General features: G+C 48.4%; 1 protein-coding gene across 2 annotated transcripts in view; it reads left to right on the top strand.

Moving 5' to 3' along the window:
- Nucleotides 1-4548: 4548 nt before the first annotated feature.
- Nucleotides 4549-7048, top strand: part of Extl3 (exostosin like glycosyltransferase 3) — an 89839-nt gene continuing 87339 nt past the window's right edge. Inside the window, exon 1 of one of the 2 annotated variants that reach the window (XM_029541543.1) lies at nucleotides 4549-4620. The gene's annotated coding sequence lies outside the window, so the exon portion shown is untranslated. The remainder of the gene's footprint in view (nucleotides 4621-7048) is intronic. The other variant, XM_029541542.1, reaches the window with a different exon arrangement.

Here is a 7048-nt window from a genome sequence, read left to right as displayed (position 1 = left end):
TGGGGTGCTCACACGGGGTGGGGGTGCGCCTGTGTGTGTGCATGTGGAGGCTAGGGGATGACGTCAGTGGTCTTCCTCAATTGCTCTCTGCCTTGTGCATGTGTAGATCATTTGTCACTGAACCCAAAGCTTGCCAGTTTGGCTAGACTGCCTGGCCATCAAGCCCCCAGGATGCCCTGCTCTGCCCTTCAATGCTGGTGTTACTGGCATGTTTGGCCAAGCTCAGCTGTGTGTGTGTGTGTGTGTGTGTGTGTGTGTGTGTTACTGAGGATTTGAGCTCAGGTCATCTTGCTTTCATGTCACATTCAGTGAGGCATCTCCTCAGCTCTCATTTCATCTTTCTTCCTCTTTCTTTCTTTCTTTCTTTCTCTCTTTCTTAAAGATTTATTTATTTATTTATTTAATGTATATGAGTACACTGTCTTCAGACACACCAGAAGAGGGCACTGGATCCCATTACAGATGGTTGTGAGCCACCATGTGGTTGCTGGGATTTGAACTCAAGACCTCTAGGAGGAGCAGTCAGTGCTCTCAACCGCTGAACCAACTCTCCAGTCCCCTCACGTCATCATTCTTGAAGCACATTTATTATTATTACTGAATGCAGTGATTTAATAGCTTTGGCAAGGCTCTGCTCAGTTGGTGACTGGCAAGTAAGCAAGCTGTGGTTAGCTACTCACTCTCATCCCTCATCTACCCACCTATCTGTCTCTCGGCCTTTTTAACTCTTTCCTATCAGTGGGTCCATGAGTAATGCCCCACAGCCAGCTGTGGTGTTACCTCCTGAGAATGGCCCCACGGGCACATACATGTATTTGTGTATCAAATATACATCCAATTTTACTACCCTTGTGCTCAACGTAACTTTCTGTCACATCCCAGTTCCTGGGGCCTCCAAATCGGTGGCTCAGGCTCTGTTACCTTCAGTCTTCCTGCTGTGATAAGACAGCCATGACACCTGCATAGCAGGGAGCAGTATGACACTACCCACGGGCTCAGTCGGGAGGTGTAGCCTGGGGCTCCTATTTTACCACGTTCTGTTCATTATTTATGAAGATTTCTTTTTCTTGAGACAGAGTCACATTGCATAGCACTAACTGGTCTGGAACTCACTCTGTAGACCAGGCTGGCCTCAAATTCACAAAGATCTGCCTGCCTCTGCCTCCTGAGTGCTGGGATTAAAGGCGTGTAACACCATACCTGACTACTTATGAAGGTTTTTTTTTTTTTTCTCTCTTTCTACTTCTGCCTCCCAAGTGCCAGGATTTCAGGTGTGCCCCATACCGAGCTTTACAAAGGGTTCTGAAGATTCCTGGTATTGGTAACCAAATAGGGAAGCGAGGAAAAGATTATGTGAATTTCCAAGTGTGGGGAGGGGAGGGATGGGGTGGGGTGGGGTGGGGTGAGGTGGGGGAAGGGCAGCACAGAAGACACAGCTGGAGAACCCAGTGGGCATCAGATCACCCAAGAAAGGTTCCAAGCAGGAAGAAACATCTCAGGATCTCGTCTGTGGGGGAAATCACTCAGGCATGTGTCAGATGCGCACATGAGCTTGAGACAAGTCTAATAGGACTGTTCAAGGACACGACTGGACAAGGGGGCCTTAGTTCTAGGGTCCCATGGGGCCTCTTTAGGAGCTATTAAAGTATAAGGAGATCCACTCAATTCTAGGTCTTGTGACCTGTGTAGTCCAAGTTCCATCTGCTGTAAAGGAGCCCATGTGAGCGCTCTTGGGTCCAGGTGGAGAAACGGGAGAAAGGCCTGAGGTGGCCACGAGAGAGCGTGGTGATGACAGTCACCTGTGTGAGCACTGGGCCTGCTGCCCTGGCCACCTGTGTTCCCAGTACTTTCTCCTCGGGGATTGGAAGCTGAAGGAGAGCGTTGCCCTCAATCTGGGAGAAGCTGAATTACCTCACTATTGATTCCAGCTGGCCAGAGTACAAGTTCCGAGTGAGCTCTGGAGGCAAGCACCATCTCCTGATAGCTGCGCTCAGGCTCCTTTCAAACGCCCTCTGTCTTGCTGTCCTGTGTCTCACTGAGACCCACCTCTCACTGACTGCCCGCGGTTCACTGCTCCCCGCTCCCCGCCAGCACTGCTGCCCAGTTGAACTCTGTGCCTAAGTCACAAGAGCAGTGGCTTCTGCTTTTGACTTTTGGGCTCCCAAATGTGGCTGGTGCTTAGAGGATCACTGGTAAGTCAGTCAGTCTCTCTCTCAATGGCGTGTCAAAGTTCCTGTGCTCTGTGTTCTCTTGTGAGTAGGCTGAAATCGACCAGGAATGTTTATGGCATAGACTTCCATGCACACTGCAAACTAGAGCTTTTATGTGCTGGGTTGTGGGTTCTCCAAGATTCTGGCAATAAAATACTGCTCTGGCATGCGACGCAAGGCTTTGTTTCTTGCAGACAGTCCAAAGCTCACAGTGGTATATGGTTTGTATCGTTGGGCTCCCTGAGAGACATGACTCAGCTGTGGAAGAAATCCTGTACCCGTGAGACATCCTCTCCAACCTGGGGGCTTTGGTCAAACCACCACCCCTGAACTTGGAATTTGTCAGTAGGAGGCCTTGCTATATTCTCTCTGCCCAAGACTCTGAGGTTCAAATACAAGAAATGGGCCCTTCCCCCAGACCAGGCATTTGGACAGTGTCTGGGCACATCAAATACTCACTGTGCAGGTTTCCCAAGTCTCTAGGGCTTAGCTCATCCACAGTTCCAGGCTTATCTTGAAAGGCAAGAGAGGTGGTATAGGCAAGAAGAAAAGAGTAATCAGTTTGGACTTACTGTGCTTAAATTATATTAATATTATTTGTATATATACATACATACTATTACATATATGTATATGCATATACATATGTGTGTATATATATATGTATGTACTATAATATTACGGCCTTTTTGCCATACATTTGTTTTTATATGAATTTCCTAAGCTTATACTGTGAATTTCCAGTGTTTACTCCAGTTTTGGGTTCAGTCATCATTCTCTCTCCCATCATGTGTTGAAGTTCTACACCCCCAGTACCACAGAGGTAATCTGACTTAAGTTGGGTCATTGTAAACACAGTTTGTTTAGGATGAGAGTATGTTGGAGCAGAGCAAACCCCTTTCCAAAGATGACTGGTCCCGTAAGCAGGGATGCAGGCATGCCAGTGGGAAACACTGTAACCAGGAAGACCTGTCTGTAAGCCCAGGAAGAGGGGCGGGCACAGATTCCTCCCTCTCAGCTTTCAGCACTGGGCCCACTTTGCTGGGGTGAGTCTCTACTCACAGACTGCTGGCCTCTGGAGTGTGCTCCTGTCTGAGTTCTTTGAGAAGGCTACGGAGCTAACGCACTCCCAAAGAAATAGTTTCCTTCTGGCACTCTGCCATGATTTGCAGACAAGCTCATTGCTACGGTTCTCTAAGACCTCAGAGACGTTTTTGTGTATTGATATCTTTTAAAAACTACTGAGATGAGCTGGGCCTGGTGGTGCCTTTGACCCCAGCCCTTAGAGGCAGAGGCAGGCAGAGCTGGAAGCCACTTGGCCTACATAGTGAGTTCTGGGACAGCCAAGGCTATGTAGAGAGAGACCTTGTTTCAAAACCAAACGAACAAGACCCTACTTTGTGGGGAAACTGAAATCCTGCTATGCCACAGGAAATTAGAACTAGTTCCAACATCCTAGAAACATTTAGAAATTATTTAGTAATACATTAAAGGATGGGTGGATATGACGCTATGCTCCTGGAATCCCAGGACTTTGAGAGACTGAGGCAGAGGGTAATTCAAGACTAGCTTAGGGTACATAAAGAGACACCCATTTTAAAAAGTCAGGAAAAAGAAAGGAAAGGAAGGAAAGAAGGAAAGAAGGAAAAAAGGAAAAAGAAAGAGAAATGCAAGGCATATTAAATGTCTGTGCTGGGCGCTTTTAATTTGTTGTGCCCCACTGCAATAGCATTTCATAAGTGTCTAGAACTCTGCTGATCTGTGCTTTCATTGGATAAATACTACCTGCTTCTTTGTCATTTTGACATCATTACTCGTTTTCAGTTGTTTTTCCCTGGTTTCAGTAGATTTTCTATTGTCGTCAGTGTTTTAGTTTTCATCTGCGTTTCTCGGAGGGCAGGGGCTCCAGTTGTTTTACAGGTTTCCATTTTATTTTGATATTTTAATGAACTACTGGCAACCAGCCCAGGTCCCCAGGGTCGGAGCCCGCAGCCGCACTCCGGCTGCTGTTACAGAAGGGTCCGCCAGGGGTCAGCACAGGCCCGATATTGGCCTGAGTGTCCCACAATGCACCGGGCTTCAAGCAAGCTAGGCGGGCCAGTCAGAGTTGCTGCTGCGCCTGTGCAGCAGAACCTCAAACGGCGGGGCGGGGCGGGGCATCCCCATCACGGGTGCGACCTGAACGTTTGGGCGGGGCTTCTATGTATGGGGCGTGGTCTATTGAGAGGGTTTGGGCGAGTTTGCGGGTGGGACTTGGCTATGGGGGCGGGACCTGGACTTCGGGGCGGGGCCCAGCTGATAAAGGCATGGAGAGGCGTGGTCTACCGTCGGGGGCGGGCCCGGGCCGAGTGTTCTGAGAACGTGGAGGTCCGCGGTTGTAGCAGACCTCGGCTCCCGGTGCTGTGGCGAGGTAGGGGCTCTGGAGGCTCGTTGTCCCTTGAGGGCGGGAAGTTCTGGAACGGTGCGGGCGTGGCTGCGGGATCTGTAGAAAAGCTTTGTCTGTATCCCCGGGCACTGCATTTCCAAGGTCTCGGGACACCAACTCGGGGCGTCTGGAATCCATTGTGGTGTTTTGTTCAGCTCCAAGCTGTCCCTCTCGTGGGAATGGACGTGACTCCCGGGCGCAGGTGGCTGGTGGGAAATTAGAATCGTGGATTCGAGGGCGCGCACTGCGGGCAGGGATGAGTGGCAGCTGCCACTCCTCTCAGAAGGTGCTGTCCCTTGAGCTGAGCCGCTGAGGCCCTGATGTCCCAGAAGCCCTGAATGCCACTCAGGATGGCTCTGGGGGCCCCAGCTCCTCATCGATCGGAGTGTCTTAGTTTGTAAGTTCATAGAACTTTGCAAAAAAGTACAGTTCTGTAGCTAGGAATCACTGAAATGCCTGGAGGCTTGAACTTGAGCTTGTCTGCCCCCTCAGCCTGTTTCTGCTTCTCTTGGATTTAAGTCCTTTAAGTCTCCTTTCTTAGTCCCTGTCTTCTTGGGAATGTCACAACCTGAAGGTTTCAGGTCGGAATGCCCAGTAAGGTTCTTCCTCAGACCCATGTTTCCAATCATGTTTTAGTTTTTTCCTGTGTATGAGTGTGTGTGTGTGTGTGTGTGTGTGTGTGTACATTCACTGCATGTGTGCCTGAAGGCCAGCAGAGGGAATCGGATCCCTGCAGTTAGGGATGGTAGTGAGCTACCGTGGGTATGCTAGGAACTTCAAGAACTCCGGACCTCTCTGAGAATAAAAAGTGCTCTTAACCCCTGACCCACCCCTCCAGCTCCATAAATTGTATTTGAATGGCTTGTTTTATCCTGTTATACATCCATTTTCATAAGCCAATTGATTTGCTTTTACTTAAGCTCTAAGGGATTTCTTATTACTTAGTAATGTTTATAATTAGAAAAGCTATAGCGAAAAGGTGATAAACCAGGTGAACACAGTGCTAACCAGCGAATGAGCCAGTTGGTGGGAGGCCGTGGCTGGTAAATCAGGCAAGCTTGCTTCTCAGACATTTCAGCCACTGAGAAGGCTGAAGTATGAAAACCATCTTTACTGTGTCTTTCAAACCTAAAATGTAAATAATTAACACACATTCCTTTCCTTGCTTGCTAGAATTCTTGACTTGATAATCAAAACAAACAAACAAAAAGCCTTTTTTAAAAGTATTCATTTCTATTTTTGAGAGAGAGTGTCTCTCTATGTAGTCCTGGCTTTCCAGGAACTCACTATATAGACACAAACTCACAGAGATCTACCTGCCTCTGCCTCCCAAGTGCTGAGGTTAAAAGTGTGGGTGTCACCATGCCCAGCCTCCCCCCCCCCCCACATACACAAATGCTTCTCAATGGTTGCTGAATTATCTCTACTCAAGGAGAGGAGGTGACTAACAGTTTGGGCTCTAAAACGTTGTAAAGCAGGAACCTACCTTAATGGTTATTCTGAATGCCTTCATTACACGGGGATTGTTCCAGCCTGTTTTGTAATGACAGAACACCACCCTAGTTATTCATACACAGATCCTGTTCAGTAGACATCCTATGGTGCTAGGGCAGGAAATGCAGAGGTAATTTAAACTTCAGCATCTGGAGCTAACCTAGGAAGGTAAATCGACCCAGACAGTTTGGTACTGCAGCATATTGCCATGGGGGTGGGCGGTGTGGTGATGGGTCAGGCCAGGGTGCCAGGGTTTTATGTCTAGCCTATCAGTTGCGGGGGAGGGGAGGAAGACATCTGAAAAAGCTGACACCAGAAATAAGTATTGAGGGTGCCTGGGAAGAGGAGTCAAGCAATAACAAAATCACAGTGGGCAAGGAAGGAAATTGGAGAACCCAGACAGATGCAAAGTAAGATAGATACCATGCTGCATGATCTGAGCCAATCCCAAAGGATAAATAATGTATGTCTCTACTTGAACAAGGTCTTTAGAGTAAATAGGTTGATGGAGATGGAAGACAGAATGCTGGTTGCCAGGAGCTGTGGCAGAAGAAATACAGAGTTAGTGTCGAATGGATAAGGATTTGAGGACATGGAGTCCTAGAAAAGCATACTGTGGTTATACAGCAGAGTAAACATACCAGTGCAGTAGAGCTGCATCCTTAAATTAGTTAATCTCAGGGCTCGGGAGATGGCTCACCAGTAAGCGTGACCATCTGAGTTCAAAGCCCCAACATCCACCAAGAAAGCTGTGCGTGACTACGCAAGTGCCTGTAAGCCAGTGCTTGGGAGGCGGGGCTCAGAGAGAGGATTGCTGGAGCTTGCTGGTTACCAACCTAGTTCTAGGTTCAGTGAGAGAGGCTATGTCTTGAGGAATAGTGACAGAACAGGGCACCCAGCATTCTCCTCTGGCCTCATT

This window comes from Mus pahari, chromosome 8 (genome assembly GCF_900095145.1).
Source record: "Mus pahari chromosome 8, PAHARI_EIJ_v1.1, whole genome shotgun sequence".
In the NCBI taxonomy this organism is placed as follows: Eukaryota; Metazoa; Chordata; class Mammalia; order Rodentia; family Muridae; genus Mus; species Mus pahari.
This window is presented reverse-complemented; position numbering and strand designations above follow the sequence as displayed.